We start from the raw sequence: 18,676 nt of genomic DNA, 5'->3' as shown, positions 1-18,676 counted from the left end.
TGTGTGGAATTACAGTACTCACTTCCCGTCGGCTTGCTCATCTCTCCACCCTGCAACAAAATCACAGCAGCGGACGTGAGACTCTAATCATATCAAAGCTTACAACCACCACCACCATCATCATTACCGTCCTCATCATTAAACATTTCGAACAGACACACATTCACATATAGATGTTCTCTCAGATTAATGTTATCCTGATACAGCGCGCGTGTGGATGTACTCACGGAAGACATCGCCTTGAAGGCAGAACGAGAAGTCACGGATGGTCACGTTTTGTCAATAGATTTCGTTAACTGTGTTAATGAAGTGTTCAACCTCACGGATGTTTGTCAATGAGGTTTACCAAGTAATTTAACCGCGTTATCGATGTTCACTGACGACGTTGTCGAAGTGTGCTCCCGAATGCGATCTTTAAGCACACAGAGCGCGCGTCCACCTCCGTCTGTAATGATCGACCGTTGCTAGGGAAGTGACGTCACTTGTTAAGGTAACGAACCCCGGAAACCACGTGGTCCACTGTATCCTCCAGGCCTGATTAGTTACACGACTGTCAAATTTTTACTTTAAACTTTCGTAACTTGCAGGAATTCATATTTTTGGTTCTTTCGGTAAAGTCACGTAGATAGAAAATAACATTTTAAGTGAAGGCAAAAAACCCACGAGGTTTCGGTGGCAACACAAGCGGTCTTCATCACGTGTTGCGATCGAAACGTCGTGGGTTTTTTTCTTTTATTTTAATTTATTTTTATTGTTATTATTTTCTATCTACGTGACTTTACCTGAAAGAACCAAGAATATAGTAAGGATTCTACCCTGGTCGCCACGGATGAAGAGGCCGAGCGGGCTCGGTTCGACTGTTGCCAGGTACCTCCACCACTCAGCTCGCAGCACACACACACACACAGTGTCCACTATGTAAAAATCAGGCTAAACTAAACCTTTCTAGAAGTTACTAAAATAATGCTATAAAAACAATGCAACAGTGATCATAAGAAATGTGATTGAAAGTTAACAATAGCGACATATATAACATATATTACTAAACCTAGCATCCTTCGCTAGCTGTTTGAGTCAATCCATAATAGCAGGAGTAACAATTATGTATGTTGATTAACTGCGAATAACCCAATCAATAACAGATATCCATTGTAATTTACATCAATACATTACCCCCCCCCCGTCTTCGTATCGGATCTGCTTACAAGCGACGACGTCACATTTATCCCCCGTCTACGTCTATTAAAGACCGAAACAGGGGAAGGATTTCACCACAACTCTGGCTGTCACCTGACGAGGCGGGTTGTTGTTGTAGTTACAGGCGAAACGTCACGGTACTTGAATTGTAAATGTTTTGGGTTTACTCTCCAACACACCGATGTGCTGAAATAGTCACTAATTGGCATGTTTTGTTTACGTGACAAACTTGACTAAGATTTACGCGATCTAACCCAAACAAACAAAAACACCCTCTAATCAGTAAATATTTGTATTAATTCCACGAATGGACCTTGGCCTGGGACTGTGCGGATTGAGAAGTTATGGATGCAGCTTCTGTTTGTGCTGCCATCAGAATGACCAACAAATAAATAAATAATACACACGGATTGGTGACTACAGTACTAGACCCCCAGTGCTTTTATATTTAAAAGTGTATGTGCTTTGTGGTTGCTTTATTGCGCGTGTGTACGTACTGTGTAACACTTGTTTGAACGCAGGTGATGGGGTTGTCCATGTTGGGTGTCATTACAGCCAAAAACAAGCAGCAGTACGAAGACCAGGACGCCGTGGCCGACCATGAGGACGGAAATTGGCCTCGCCCGGTCACAACGTACGACAGCAGTACAGGTTTCCCTCCACACATGCACACACCTACGAGTTTCCCACTACAGAGACGAAGGTCCCCCATATAGCCTTAACAGACTGTTGTGGCAAGTGCTGTTCGCAAGCACCAATGAAGGTCGGCATGGTATACCAGGGGGTAGGTGGCCAACACCAAACCCGGCCGCCTTTGTCTCCCAAGTGGTGACGTATTACACACACCGCTCCAGGTATTCATTTGAGGTTGAATCGACCCAGGACCAGTTCAGATAAATAATCGCTATTGGTGTTGGCCATGAGCGGGACTCCAACTCGGATGTTTGCGGGGTTCGGAGCGTAGCGTACTATCACTGCGTCACTGCTACCCTCACATAACGCACACAGAAACAACACACACACACAGGGACCCACACGCACGGACACACAGGGACCTGCTCAACATTGAAATGTGCAGCCCTTGTGTGGCGGCCTGCGTTGAATTTGGGCGTTCATCTCGTCACCCATACAAAAGGTCTCGACACAATCAATGGCAGTCCCCCTTGCCCTGCCTGGCACGCACATCGGGCCAGTCACCCCACGCACAGCGCACACAACGTGCGCGTCGCATATGCCAAATCAAGAGTCGTCCCCGAGTGTCCGGCAAATTGGACCGACTATCCCGGGCCCCGCGCTTCGGGGGAGGCCCCACGTGTAGACATCAGTGTCACATGTAATGCTTCCGGTTTAGTTTGAAGGCATCGGGGGGGGGGCCCACGCACCCCCTATGGACGGCCCTGGTCAAAGCACACGGCAGCGCGGAGCACGCGCGTCACGCCCACGGGCCACGTGCGTCACGGGTACGTGACATCTACAAGGCACACACCTGCATCGCGTGGTCATCACTTGTAAGGCATGCCCTTTGTGCATGGGACGTGCGTAGTGTGTGCAACACGTGGCACATGTATGTCACACATGCGCATCGCAATGTGATGTCATGTGTACGTGGACATTTGAATCGCATGTAGCTGTCTGGTGGGTAGGACGGATCTACGCGTGGGCAAGTAAGGGGGTGGCTGAGTAAGACTGATACGGAGACACGTCAAGCCACACACTCACCACACACTCACCGGCACACTTACACACACCACATTCACCGCACACTCACTTACCGGCACACTAGCACACTGGCACTCACTGCACACTCACACACCGCACACTCACCACGCACTCGCTTACCGGCACACTGACTACACATTCATACACACTCACCGCACACTCACTTACCAACACTCTGACTGCACATTCACACACACCGCACTCACACCGCATTCACACACACTCACACACACTCACACCGAACTCATTCACTCACACACACACACACAAATTTACACACACTCACCGCACACACACTCACACTCACCGGCACACTCGTGTGCAAGCACACTAGTGAGCTTCGACAAAATGTGCTGCACATTAGTGAGGCCACACACCAGCAGGTTTACACATCAGTGAGCTTACACACTAGTGTGCACACACACAGTCGTAAGCTTACAGATTAGATAGCGTACACATCAGCTCACCGGTGAGGTGAGCTACACACTGGTGAGTTAACACACCCACCTGTTTATGTGCGCAAAGCTCTTAACCCTAAACCTAACATATCCCAAATGTCATGGCTAAAGTTAGTTTACACACGCACGTGCATACACACGCACGTGCACACACGCATGCGCATATGAAGGCACGCATGCACACATATGTGCACACAAACACACATGCACGCACATGTTTAAACATATACAATTCCATGGCGTTGGACTTGAGACTCCCAGAAGTGGAATCAGGACTCCTGAGTGTGCGATATAGCTCAGTGGGCCTTACTTGGTAAAATTGAAATAATTAATTTAGTTTCAGGATGTAGGGTTCTGAAGATATTTCATCTTTCAGTCCTTTCTGACCGTTTGAGTGTGGGTGAGTGAGTGACAACTACTTATGCATTTTTTATTACAAATACAAGCATTTCCAGCTATTGACATGAAATGTATTAACTCTGGAAGATGATGGTGATACAGGTCGTGGGTAGCGGTAGTGTAGCGTTTAGCACGCTGCGCTACGAACCCGGCGACCCGAGTTAAATTCTCGCTCATGCGCAACGCAGGTAACGACTCTCTGAACCGGTCATGGGCCTCCCCTAGGTCGACTCAGCCTCAAATGAGTACTTGGTGTGGTGTAAACATCACTACTGGGGAGACAAAGGCGGCCGGGCGTGGTGTTGGCCACCCACCTCTCGTGGGCCATGCTGGCCTTCACAGGTACTTGCTTACAGCACTTCCCCCAATAGTCTATTCGGGCTATACGGGGAGTCTTTGCTTTGGTGGTGATGATACAGATGGTGATTGATTATACAGATGGTTAGGATGATGATAATGATACATTTGGTGATGATGGTGGTGATGATGGGACTATAAGAGTGGTCCTTGAAGATATTTACTGTGGAATATTAAGACACACTAATATAAAATGTAATCATTAAAGCACAATATATAACATTTGTAATTTCTGTTGAAAGCATGTCCTTATAATGGTCACGTGTATTTGCACGTGGTTGTGCATGAATGCACGTGTTTTTTATTTTCTGTATTAGGTGCTTGACGACAGCACTTGGCCCAACAGTCTATATGGGTTGTACAGGAAATCTTTGTGTTTTGATTTACGAATGTTCCATTCACGAAATTTAGTGAAATGAAATTGACAAATTAAGGATACTTTTCGACTTACAAAATAGAATTTCAGCGGAAACAATATATCACATGGCACGTGCCATGAGATCATCAAGCAAAAAACTGTCATCCATCCACGACAGTGTAACGGTATCCCCATAGTACAAAAGTAACGCCTCGTCACCTCTCCAGTCATTCCAACATGCAGATCTTTTGGTGAATTCCTTGAAGGTGTTAATTATTTTTGTTTTAAATTGATTATTCAACCGTTGTAATATTTGCGCTTTATAATTTTTTGCATTGTGAAATATTGGTGTTTATTTTGGGTTTATAGTAGAAATGACTGTCTGAAACTCATCGCTAGTTTTTCGTATTCAATTAATGGGAAAAGCCCTTCCGATTTACGATATTTTGTTTTGCGTGCGTTTTTCGAAGAACGCATCCCTTTCGTAAGTAGAGGCATACATGTACTGGAATCCATTGCCAACCGCGAATTTACCAATCACGAGATTTTAGTAAACACGGATTGACTACTGGACACCTGTTTACTAACCACGAGCATCTCGCTTTGAGTATTCACGAGTCGCGCCGAGTCGTGAAATCAAAACAACACGATGTACCTTATGGGGGGGGGGGGTTCTTGTGTTTGTTCTTGTATTTGTACGAGCTGTTGTTTGTTTATGTTACCGATGTTTACGGGGAGCGTTAGTGCAGCGGGTTAGCGAGCTGTAATATGAAGCCATAAATCCTGGTTTAATTCCTGCTCATGGCCAACACCAGTGGCAATTATCTGAACCATTCCTGGACCTACCCTCGGCCTCAAATGAGTACTTGGTGCATTGTGAAAACATCAGCACTGGCAGAGACAAACCCCATATGCTGTGCTGGCCTGCATAAGTGCTCATAACGGCACTTACCCAACAGTCTGTTACATGGGGGGATCTTAGTCTTGGCGTGTAAGTGAGAGTTTGTGGACTTTGCATGTTCTTCCCCTGTTGTGCACGCGTTTTCTCAGGGTTCTCAGCTTTCAAAAAAGAACAACCAATTCTAACAGTGAGATTTTAATTGCAAATTACTTAAACAGGGATTACACACCGTGGCAACATCGCCCCCTTCTGTGAAAGCTGGACAGGACCCTCCTGCAAAAGAGTGAGACTTCCCTGAATAAACAAATGTAGCACGGTAATCTTTGAAATAATAAAATAAACTATTCACCCCTAGAGTGGACAGGGTAACGAGGGCGATCCTAGCAAGCGAGGGAGCTGTACTCGGACGGAACGGACGACGGCTCCCAGCCGACCTCTTCGCCTTTGTCGATCTTGTCATCGTTGGAGGCCGGTCTCAGCTCTGCGAGGATCGCCTCAAACGTGGGGCGCTCTAACGGCGCGTGGCTCCAGCAGCGGTGCATCACCTTGCGGCTGTGGGGCGAGGGGAGGGTGCGGTGAGGGTGCGAGGAAGGCGAATCGTGCACAAGCTCGGACTGCGCTTTCACCTCTTCCAGTGCGCGTTCGTTCTCAGAATGGTTGAATGAGTGCCGATGATGTTAATGACGTCACGGAGGGGGATGAAGGGGGTCAGGTGGCGAGGGGGGTGAGGGGGGATGAGTAGGTAGAGGGTCATGAAGGCATAAAATACCTACAGTATGGATGCACACAGCGGCGTCTAAATGCCACTGCATCTCCATACGTAGCGCAGAAACACTGGTCATGTTTATCTCGTAGAGAGAGAAGCAGTCTGGGGATCTCTATGTGAGGAGTCTGTGGGTCGCAACAGCACGTACAGCTGGAAGTAGGGCATTCCAGACTAAGAGGGTTCATAATGGCCGTGTCAACGACACTGAATCAGCCAGCACAACTCACTGCCAATAACACATATCACATAATGCACCCTTAAGCAATTGTTCATTCAATTAATTGAATCACTACAATTAAAACCAAATAATTTCCCAGAACAAACACTTCGCACTCTCCTCTGTCAGCCACCTATATCGACAATAGAAACGCATCAGTCCAGCAGTGGATAAAACCTGGTGTGGGAGGTATGGGGGGGCGGCTTACACTTGCGGTGGACAGCAGGGGGTGGCTGCATGCAGTAGCCATCGCAGATCAAGCGGTAGAACTTGTCATCGACTGCCATGCGCCAGGGTAAGGGGCCTCTCCTACACCCACACACATCACACACCGAGCGGTACACACGTCACACCGAGGAGCACGCACGTCAGACCAAGGAGCACGCACATCACACATCCAGCGGCACGCACGTCACACACCGAGGAGCACGCACGTCACACACCGAGCAGGTTGCACAGGGCTCCTTTATCAAGACAAACGTGGAGCAGATTACACCTACTACAATACGCCTGTCACAATGCCCCCCTCTCCCCCCCCCCCCCAGTTTATGGGGGGGCGCGGGCCTCACTCCCCCCTTCGCGTCAGCCCCTACTAATAAATGGTCCGGTTGCATTGTGAATGCACCACTCGAATGACGTGCAGTCCCGTGGCGCACTGTAAGGGGCTCGTGATTTACTCAATAAAATTCAACGTAAAAAAATAAAAACGAGCCCAAGACATTATTTAAAATAAAGTATGGCCATCGTGTGTCAGCATCACAGGCGAAAATTGTCATGTAAAAAAAACTTCACTGCGAATCACTCAATTGGGTTTGCTCGCAGCAAACAGCACTTGACCTGCTTACAGGTTAGGTGCTGAATAACCGTGTGTCACACAGAGAACAGTTGCCACTGAGGGTGCCCTTTTAAAATGCTTGATGAGATGTGATTATCGCGTGTAAATGTGCACACTAAAATAACCAAAAAATTATAAGCGAACTATTATCGTTTCAGGTGGCAGGGTGGTGCACCGGTGATCTTTGACTCTCGCAACAAGAAGCGCCTTGGTTAATTAATTATCCAGTTTGCTCACATAGCTAGAAAACACACAATCACAATGTAACTGGGTATTGGCCAAGCATCCCAATGCTAAAGTTACCTGCAAATTACTTCATTGGGATGACACTCGGCAGCAGAGCCGGATGATGGCATTGCTGGGGCCCTATGCCATTGTCAAGTTTAAGAGGCCCCTTCTATGAATGCCTGTATATTTTTGTCAACAGAATGAAAATAACTGCTTTGGAGAGTCTTTTTTTCTCACCGATCTTTATTTATTAAGCAATTATGTTAAAACTCGAAACCTCGTGTCCATTTCTTGTTTCGTATTTAGAGATCCCCCCCTCTCTTAATGCGAGGCCCTAAGCTGCAAGTGTGGCTGGTGTGAGCTCGCCTGTGATGAATCACACGTATAATTGTGCACTCTAATTTTCTATGGGTGGCCAGAAGAATGGTGATCAGGGGATTGGATCCAGAGCCCCACGTACACAGTAGAGTACAAGGGAACGCCCACAATACAGATTTGAGCTGACCTGCGGATTGAGAAATTTAACTGTTTTGTGACGTGGAGGGTGTTTCTGAACGCTATTGTGACCGACCCGTCCCGACGGGAGGAGAGAGGACAGGGTGGACGGGCTGCATGAGCATACTCTCCGGCACTGCACAGCACAACATCGCCTCCCTACTGCAAAAATACTCGGCAGGACCCTCCTGAAAATGAAAGTCTTCGGAATCAGTGAGGCCTGTCCTTGGGAGGACAGGCGTAGTCTTGGTCGTCAGAAGCGAACATTTGTTTCTCCACATTAATTTGTATCCCCGGGTTACCATCAGGGCTGGGCGCTGCAAGCTTAGCTTCTGAGATCTGATGAGATTGGTAGCCGTTTTTTAAAAGGTAATTTCGGCATCTGGAGCCCAAGCATGCAACAACTCTATGCAACTTCTTGGTTCTTTTGGTAAAGTTACGTAGAATAGAAATAAAATAATAAAAATAAAACATAATAAAAAATTAAATTCTCACGACGTTTCGGCCACAACACAAGTAGCCTTCTTCAGGTGAAGGAACAGAACTGTCGGGACGACAGCGCTTCAATAACTGCTGCTAAAATTCGCAGCGTCTTTTAAACTAGGTGGGAGAGGTAAAGCGCCTTGACAAAGGAGTTTACATATCAAACAGGAGAATTTAGCATTGAAATAGCTGTGTTAAAGTGTTGGATCAGCAGGGTGTTAAAGTCAGAAATTAGCATGTAACTGGGAGATTAGCATGATGTTAATGTGAGCGATTAGCATGCGACTGGTCACGGAAATAGCCATCTCAACAGAGGCATTTAGTATATGGACGCTAAAGGACTGCAACTACCCAACTATTATACAATTAACCGATGTGAAAAAAAACTAAGTATAAACTACATCAATATAATAAATGTACTCAATATGTTCTTCAATACATTGAGCTATAAACATAAAGTAACTGTGTATACACTACACTATATAATGAATACCATATAGTAAACGAATTAATAAAACTAAAATATAAACTACATCAATGTTATTAATAAACTCTATATACTCTCCAATCAGCTGAGCTACTAACAATAAGTCATTATACATTACAATGCCATATGGCGAAAAAATGGGTGGCGGTTTTTTCCTTCTTTCCAACGTTAGCACCACGGAGAGCGACGAGCCTCGTTCAGATGGACGAGTCCATCCATGCTCGGAACGGAGGAGGGGGGAGAAACAGCCACGATGTGCTGCTCTGTCCTGTGTTGCGTTACAACCATGCCATAAACTAGACTACTTCTACATTGTAACGTTATACCTTCCAATCTAAACTACATTGTATAATATCGTATACACAGCCCAATGTAAGCTCGAACATTATGCAGTATATTTATATGTCTTCAACTAAACTTTTTCCTACATTACACGACTATACACCGTAATATACACTACCATAGACAAACCCACCCTTTAATTACACAATGCGTTACTTTACACTACCCTATACTTTAGACTGTAAAATGTTAGACTTGTAATATTACACTATGTATTATTCTACCAACCCTACTGTATACCACACTGCTGTATATTCACAATACAATTACGATACTATATATTGCCTTATGAATTATGTTAAACATTACAATGTTATACTATTTATTATTATATAACATGCTATAAACCATACCATTGACCGTCGTGTGAAGAGGCAGTGCCAGCGAATGGACTGCAGTCTGAATGTCACCATAAAATACAATCAATTAAGAACTGAAATTGTGTATAACGTCTTTCCAATGAAATTTTGATTTAAAGCTTTCGTGACTGCAGTAATTCATAATCTTAGTTCTTTCGGTAAAGTCACGTTGAAGGGAAACAACAAAATAATAATATATATAAAACAATAAAAATTATCACGACGTTTCGACCATAACACAAACCAATTCCTCGACCACATCAATTCCATACACCCAGCCATCAGATTCACCATGGAGGTCGAAAAAGATGGCAAGCTACCCTTTTTGGATGTCCTAATTAAAAGGAGACCTGATGGTTCAATGAGCCACTCTGTCGACAGGAAAGCTACGCATACGAATGCTTACTTAAAACCGGATTCCCACCACCATGCATGCCAGAAGAACTCCCTCATCAAGACTCTATACCATAGAGCCCAATGCATTTCCGACCAGGAACACATTGCCAGTGAACTTAAGCACGTACACCAAGCTCTCAAGGCTAATGGTTACTCCGACTACACAATCCGCAAAGCCATCACTCCAGCCATGAAGAAGGATCCTCTTGAGGAGCCTTTCAAAACCATCACCTTACCCTACATTGCGGGGGTCACAAAAAAGATCTCCAAAATCCTGAATAAACACAAGATCCAGGTCCGATTCAACACAGTACATAAAATCCGTGATCTGGTTCCGTCTGTAAAAGATGTGGTTCCAGACATACAGTACCCGGACGTCTACAAACTAAGTTGCCTCTGTGGTAGCAGTTACATTGGAGAAACCAAACGACATATCTGGGACCGCATCCGTGAACATAAAGCAGACTTGAAACACGGTAGGACGAGCACCTCAGCCGTGGCAGATCACTTTTATAATTCAGTGGGCTCACATGACATTGACTTCTCCAAGACGGACGTTCTCTGCAAGCCATCCGGCTACCATGAGAGATTCGTTCATGAGGCCATCCACATATACAAACACAGAAACAATTTCAACCGAGAAGATGGATTCTGGCTTAGTAACCATTGGAAAGACGTTATAAACCATTTTGGTACTTAATTGATTGTATTTTATGGTGACTTTCAGATCGCAGTCCATTCGCTGCCACTGCCTCTTAATACCTTTCACACGACGGTCAATGGTATGGTTTATAGCAGGGGTGTCCAAACTTTTTTTCCCGAGGGCCACATACAGAAAAATATACGAAGGATTGGGCCACTCACTAGACGTGAGGTATACTGCCTCACTTCTCATGCACTAATATTGTCAAAATCAATCAAATGCAGGTAAATTACGTTTGATTATTGAACATGTTTGAAGAAAAAAAGCTTCCATCATAGCTCTTCATTAGTAGATTTTAATTTCATTTTTTACAAAAAGGTTGGCAGGTAATTCTCTCAGTGACAGCCTCAGATTGGTTCTTAGGGTGCTGATCCCCCTTCATTGTCCATATGAAGGGAGAGACAAGAAGACAAATAGGGGATGTGGATATTTCAAGCTTATTACACAAATAAATTATTGGGCTTGTTAACACATCAACTAACGTTTGTTAAAAAAATTGTCATCAACTTTAATTGACTGAATTTATGAAGTAATTGGGCTTATTAACAAATGAAAACGGTGTGTATATTTTTTACTCACCTGTAATGGGAATAATGTTACGCTCAGTGGGAGCAGTGATGCTGCGCTTTGGTCTGAAGGATAGCTGGCAGGTCAGGAGTAAGTTTGGTGGTTGAGATGCGAAGGACGTCACGGAGATGGCTGTCGGTCGTTCTGGTTCTCAGCCTGCTTTTGTTCAGCGTTAACAGAGAGAATGTCTGCTCACATATGTATGTTGAGCCGAACAGACTCATCATTCGTTTTGCATGGCGTCTCGTCAGAGGAAACTTGGCCTTTTCCAAACTCCGGTAGAAGTCAGGTAGGGAGAGAAGCTGATGCTGATTCTTCAGAGAATCATCACACTGAATTTCGATCAGTTCTAATTGCAGACTCTCCTCCACTTCTTTTGCATCCATTGAAAACGGAGCCGCAAACAGTGTGATTTCCTTCTCAATGACAGAAAAATCTTGGAAGCGCTGACTGAATTCTGTCATGAGAGATGTGATCACAGACACATATTCTCCCATTTTTGCAGAGAGCTTGGCATTTGGAAATGCGCATTGATTTCGGTCAGCGTGGGGAAGTGCGCTACATTGAAGTTGCGCAGTTGTGACTCGAAGAGACGGAGCTTCGCACGGAATGCTTTCATGTGCACATACAGCTGTGGTACCAGCTGCTCTTTGCCTTGTAGTCTCTTGTTCGGGGTGTTGAGATGATCAGTGAGATCAACTAAAAAAGCCAGGCCTGCCAACCATAAAGGGTCACTGATCTCATGGAGAGGTCTGCCCTTTTCTTTCAAAAACTTGTCGATATTTGATCTCAGGGAATAAAACCGCTGCAGCACGGAGCCGCGACTGAGCCAGCGCACTTGAGAATGGTAGAGTAGGTCCCCGTATTCAGCATCGACATCAGAGAGGAACGCTTGCAATTCTCTGTGGTAAAGCCCTCGGGCCATAATTTTTTTTGACATTTTTCACAACTGTGTTCATCACATCGCCAAGCTGGATTATCTTGGCACAGAGGGCTTCTTGGTAGATGATACAGTGCATTTTAACAGTCTCACCTCCGCTCTCCTGCACCTTGGCACTCACCATAGAAGCCATTCCTTTGTGCTCGCCTGTCATTGCTGGAGCCCCATCCGTTGTAATTCCACACAGCTTGTCCCATTTAAGTCCAGCCTGGTTAATTGAATCTGACACATCTTCAAAACATATCCTTCCCAGTTGTTGTCCCCTTTAGACTCCGAAGATCAAGCAGTTCCTCCGTAATGCAAAAATTCTCATCAACTCCCCGCAAAAAAATTAACAGCCGTGCAGTGTCCGTGGCATCTGTGCTCTCATCACATGCAATCGAGTAAAAATCGAAAGCACAAGCTTTATCTGACACTTGCTGTTTTAAGTTAGCCGACAAGTCTTCAATTCGCCGCACAACCTTATTTCTGGACATACTAACATCGTTAAAATCCTGCATTTTCTCCAGGCACATTCCCACGACTTTAGTGAGGCACTGTTTGATGAAGTCACCGTCTGAGAAAGGTTTCCCGTGTAGGGCAATGAGTTGAGCTACTTCATTGCTGGCTATTGTTGCATTTTCTTGAGCTTTGTTAGCACGGAAAAAAAACCCTGCTGCTGCGTTAGCAGGCTAGCTTGCCATTTGCTTTACCTTCTCTCTCCGCTCGGTGCCAGTGTAGGACGTGAAGGTCTGATGTTTCGTTTCATAATGCCGTCGTACATTGTACTCTTTCATCACGGCAACACTCTCATTACAAATCAAACAAACACACTTCCCCTTGGTTTCTATGAAAAAAAATTCATTTTTCCACCGAGTCTGAAATTTTCTGCACTCGCTTGCAATCTTGCGTCTCTTCGGTTCCGGCATTTCTGGTGACCCTGAGCAAATGTTTTCTTCGATTGCTTGCTTTGTGGAGACGCTGCCTTGTTCAAGACAATAGCGCCATCTAGTGTTTAAATTAAGAAATGCAATACAGTGGGCCATAGTCCATTATATTTTTAAACTTTGATACGGGCCAATTAAAAATGGATGGCGGGCCGCAGTTGGCCCGCGGGCCGTAGTTTGGACACCCCTGGTTTATAGCATGTTATATAATAATAAATAGTATAACATTGTAATGTTTAACATAATTCATAAGGCAATATATAGTATTGTAATTTTATAGTGAATATACAGCTGTGTGGTATACAGTAGGGTTGGTAGAATAATACAGTGTAATATTACAAGTCTAATATTTTACAGTCTAAAGTATAGGGTAGTGTAAAGTAACGCATTGTATAATTCAAGGGTGGGTTTGTCTATGGTAGTGTATATTACGGTGTATAGTTGTGTAATGTAGGAAAAAGTTTAGTTGGAGACATATCAATATACTGCATAATGTTCGAGCTTACATTGGGCTGTGTATACGATATTATACAATGTAGTTTAGATTGGAAGGTATAACATTACAATGTATAGTAGTCTAGTTTATGGCATGGTTGTAATGCAACACAGGACAGAGCAGCGCATCGTGGCAGTTTCTCCCCCCTCCTCCGTCCCGAGCATGGATGGACTCGTCCGTCTGAACGAGGCTCGTCGCTCTCCGTGGTGCTAACGTTGGAAAGAAGGAAAAAACCGCCACCCATTTTTTTCGCCATATGGCATTGTAATGTATAACGACTTATTGTTAGTAGCTCAGCTGATGGAGAGTATATAGAGTTTATTGATGACATTGATGTAGTTTGTATTTTAGTTTTTTTTATTAGTTTACTATATGGTATTCATTAGATAGTGTAGTGTATACCCAGTTACTTTTTGTTTATAGCTCAATTTATTGAAGAATATATTGAGTACATTTATTATATTGATGAAGTTTCTACTTAGTTTTTTTTCACATCGGTTTATTGTATGATAGTTGGGTAGTTGCAGTCCTTTAGCGTCCATATACTAAATGCCTCTGTTGAGATGGAAACTTTGACTTTAACATAGCTATTTCCGTGACCAGTCACATGCTAATCCCTCACATTAACATCATGCTAATCTCCCAGTTACATGCTAATTTCTGACTTTAACACCCTGCTGATCCAACACTTTAACGCAGCTATTTCAATGCTAAATTATCCTGTTTGATATGTAAACGCCTTTGTCAAGGCGCTTTACCTCTCCCACCTAGTTTAAACGACACTGCGAATCTTAGCAGCAGTCATTGAAGTGCTGTCGTCCCGACAGTTCTGTTCCTTCACCTGAAGAAGGCTACTTGTGTTGTGGCCGAAACGTCGTGAAAATTTTATTTTTTATTACGTTTTTTTTATTATTTTATATCCATTCTACGTTACTTTACCGAAAGAACCAAGAAGATGAATCCCTGCAGTCACGAAACCTTTAAATCTGAACTTTACGCAATTAAAAATCATAGTGTAAGATAAGACTACAATCGTTGTCTGCTGTGAGGATCTTCTGTACTCAGGGCCCCGAATGTTTGTGGCAAGTGAAAGTTTGTCTCAGCAAAATATAAGATTTCTCACAGTAGCATACCGTATGACCACACGTCGCTCTGCACCTTGTAGAGCCCATGGAACATGCTTTCTGAAGACATCCACTTTACAGGCAGAGGCACCTAATGGACATGACCGCATGGCCACAAGCACAACAACAATACGTTCAGTAAATTCAGTTCAGGCCGATGCATCGCGATTCGTCATACGTTTTTTGCGTCAGGCCACATTCATCTGGCCAAATTAGCGTCATCTAGCCCTCCACTACCCTGAAGGGTTAAATGTGTAGTGACATCACGGGATGTCACTGTGTGGTGCCGGCCCTAGAGAGGCACGGCGTGCGGTGTATTGACATCGCGGATACCACTCTGGTGTGGGTGTAGTACCGGCCCTAGAGGGGCTCGGTCAGCGCTGATTGATCCCGCTGGATGGCATCACGCTTGGCGTGCAGTGCCAACCCAACAGGATAGGGTGTGGGAGTGCCGGCCGTAGGAAACGGGTTACTAAATGCTATGGCACTCTGGTTGACCCGAGAGGACACGTGACCGGTTAAGTCTACAAAGGGGCCCCAAGTGGGGTCTAGGGGTGGTCACGTGGTCGGGGTCCAGATCCTGCTGCTCGATGATTCTTGAAGGTGGTCGTGGCCAAGGGCGGAGCCAGCCACGCCACAGAGAATATAAGCTGGGTCCCCCAGAGGGACCGGCGTTGTTGTTCATCCTGAAGAACCTTTGTCTACGTCTACGTTCTACCGAGTCTCCAACACATGGACTGGGACCCGAGCTGTGGTCCCGTTCTGTCGTAGCTAGTCATGTTGTAATTAGTGTAGTTAGCCTGGTGGTCACCACCACAGGTTCTTATTCTGGGCCAGTTACCCCGTGTACCACATGGGGTGGGGAGGAGGAAGGGGATTTGTGAAATTGCCCCATATTTTGAACTGTCGGCAGAGCAGGGAGATTGAATCCAATTGCCGACCTCTGGATTGCAAGTCCAGGGTGGGAGAGCCATTGCACCACCGTGTGTGGCAGCACCCCTGCTCTTTTTTTCTTAGGGGCTGTGCAAAATAAAATAAAAACATTGAGTACAATGAAAGTGATGGGCCTTCCATTCCGATGATGGTGATGACATTGGCGATACTGATAATGATGCTGATGATGCTAAGTAAGGTGAAGGACTCACTTTGCCCTTCACCACGTAGTTGGGGTCAGTCTGGACGTTCCGTGCCAGCCCAAAGTCGCAAATCTTGGCGATGTGTCCATGCGTTACCAGCAAATTCCTCGCAGCCAGGTCGCGGTGGATGCACTAAAAAAAAGAAAAAAATTCCCTGTGTGGCCTTCAACAAACTTGGGGCAACTTCTGTGAAGGTCGGCCACGGTACACGACGGGGTGGGTGCCCAGCACCACGCCCGGCCGCCTTTGTCTCCCCAGTGTAGATGTTTATACACCGCACCAGGTACTCATTTGAGTATGAGTCCATCTGGGGAGGCCCATGACCGGTTCAGATAATTGTCACTGGTGTTGGCCGTGAGCGGGAATCGAACTCTGGCCATTGGGTTCGTAGTGCAGTGAACTAACCACTGAGCGACCACTCGCCACCCAGACAGACATATTAAGGGCAACAAATACGTGCACCACAGACACAGTCACATACAAAGACACAGTTAAACACGCACAGTCACAGAGATACAGTTAAACATACTCTTTGGTTCTTTCGGTAAAGTAACATAGGTATAAAATAAAACAAATCACGACGTTTCGGGCGCAACACAAGTGTCCCTCATCAGGTGGGAAAGCATGATCTGCTGCTGAGGAAGACTGTTTTAAAAGGTTTGAAATAGGTGTAGCCTAAGGGTCATAAAGAAGTGGGCGGGGCTAGTGATGTTAATGTGAGAAATTAGCATGTAAATGTAAGATCGGAGAGCGGCCTCCTCGACGAGGGCTTCAAATCAAGACAGTTAAACACGCGCAGTCACACATGGTCAAATTGAAACACAGAGGTGAATTTCCGGAGGTTCTTAAAGATGGTCATGGCCCTGTAGGGATAGAGACAGACAGGCACGGAGATACATACAGAGAGACACAGAGACAGGTTAAAATCATCACGTATTTTCATCATTATGTTCCACCACTCTTTTAACCGAGGAGAGAGGCTCACTGCTGATTCACTCCTCTCGCGACTCACGTTCTTGTGAGCGAGGAAGGCCATACCGCTCGCGACCTGCTCCGAGAAGCTCGGGAGGTTGTCCACCCCGGATGGAGTAGAGTCGCTCACGATCGCTTCTCTCTCCGACGACGACGCGTCCCAGCCTGCGGCGCACAAGGAAGCCCGGACGATTCAGAAATGTCCTAACTATAGAGTATCTATAGTAGATCATCGATTATTCGGCGGCTACGGGGGGGAAGGGGACACCAAATTTTTTAACAACGCCGGATATTCACTACATAATAATTTTAAAAAGCTATTTTTTTGCACATTCTTGCATAGCATTGTTTTTAAATGTTGTGAATGTTTTGTTGTCTTTTAAATTAGTTTACTATATGAAATTGGTGTGAATAAACATACAAATACACAGAAATAAATATCCTACTGTAAAATGTAACCTATTTACTGTACTGTACTTACCAATCCAATCTCGAAGACTCTGAATGGAGTGATGTATATACGTGCAGTATTGTCATTTTTTAAAGTTGTATTTAGTGTATAATGTACCGTCCGTAATATTTAACACTGAAATGAAGTCGGTGGCCGCTCTGGTTAATAACGCGGTCTACTTCGCAGTAGACACAGTTAGAGCGAACACGTACATGATTAGAAAAAGAGAGTCGGCCAAGTGTTGTGTGGTGTAATTACCCAAATTTGAGAAATTTACTCGCAAATTATTCCATCGGGGAAGCTGCCTAATAACATCACAAACCCACTTGGCAGGGTAAAGCCCGCTTGCAAGGCTGTGGCTGCACAGGGGCAGCTGCCCCCAGTCCATGGAAACTGGTACTGATGTAGTTTACGAATCGCCATGGGCGGCATGGTGGCACATTGGTAAGTAACCCTTGCGCCTTGCAGCAAGAAAGCTGGGTTTGATTCCCGACTCGGGCGCGTTTCGGCGTGGAGTTGTCATCTTCTCTCCCCCTGTTCGTCAGAGTGTGTAAGTGCAATGAAGTGTTTGAGTGAGTGTGTGAGCGAGTGAGTTAGCGTGAATGTGTGAGTGTGTGAAGATTGTATGTTCTCCCCCTCTTCTGGGTCTCCTCCGTGTTCTCGAGTTTCCTCCCATAGTAAAAAAAATACCCAATACAACGAGTCTGGCATTGGGCAAAACATCCCAATACTGAAAAATCACCTGCAAATTACTCAATTGGGACTACACAGTGACAGCAAAAACTTCGCAGGACCCTCATGAAGAAGTCTTGAGTTTTTGCACAGTAAACAAATGTAATAATAAATCTTGACTTAAAGCTTTTGTAACTGCAGGAAGACATTCTTTGGGTCTTTCGGTAACGTCACGTAAATAGGTTCAAATGAAATAACCAAAAATAACAAAAAACTACGACGTTTCGATCACAACACAAGCTTTTGTCATCAGGAAGAAAAAAAGAGAGGGGGACAGCTGCTGAGGCAGACAGTCTGCCTTATCTCAACCGGTGTTGTCCCTATCCTAGGTAAACTCTGTCTTAAATGAGTACCTGGTGCAGTGTGTAGACATGAGCACTGGGGAGACAGAGGTGGCTGCATGCGCGTAGTGCTGGCCACCCACCTCCTCGTGGGCCACGCCGCCTAACAGCAGCACAGTCTGTTAAGGCTTATTTGGGTGATCTTCATCTTTGTTGTACGCTTGTGCCATCTTGTGTGTCCGCTGTCACAGATTCCAGGCTACAACCCTCCGGAGTCCACCCCATGGGGCTCCCCTTCTCCCCGGCCCAAAAAACCCAGACAGTACTCGTGCATCATGCATGCGGTGTCAG

At 45.2% G+C, this 18,676-nt stretch overlaps 1 long non-coding RNA gene across 1 annotated transcript; it reads left to right on the top strand.

Annotated features, from left to right (window-relative positions):
• The first annotated feature begins 500 nt into the window (after nucleotides 1–500).
• On the top strand, nucleotides 501–18,676 carry LOC142923770 (uncharacterized). The gene is made up of 3 exons (XR_012940830.1): nucleotides 501–867; nucleotides 1,753–1,831; nucleotides 18,577–18,676. It is a non-coding gene; the product is annotated as an uncharacterized LOC142923770 (long non-coding RNA).

The sequence above is a fragment of the Petromyzon marinus genome, unplaced genomic scaffold (genome assembly GCF_048934315.1).
Source record: "Petromyzon marinus isolate PM22_M1 ecotype Great Lakes invasive population unplaced genomic scaffold, UKy_Petmar_22M1.pri1.0 PM_Scaffold_7, whole genome shotgun sequence".
In the NCBI taxonomy this organism is placed as follows: Eukaryota; Metazoa; Chordata; class Hyperoartia; order Petromyzontiformes; family Petromyzontidae; genus Petromyzon; species Petromyzon marinus.
The sequence above is the reverse complement of the archived record's forward strand: the minus strand, read 5'-3'. Positions and strand labels throughout refer to the sequence as shown.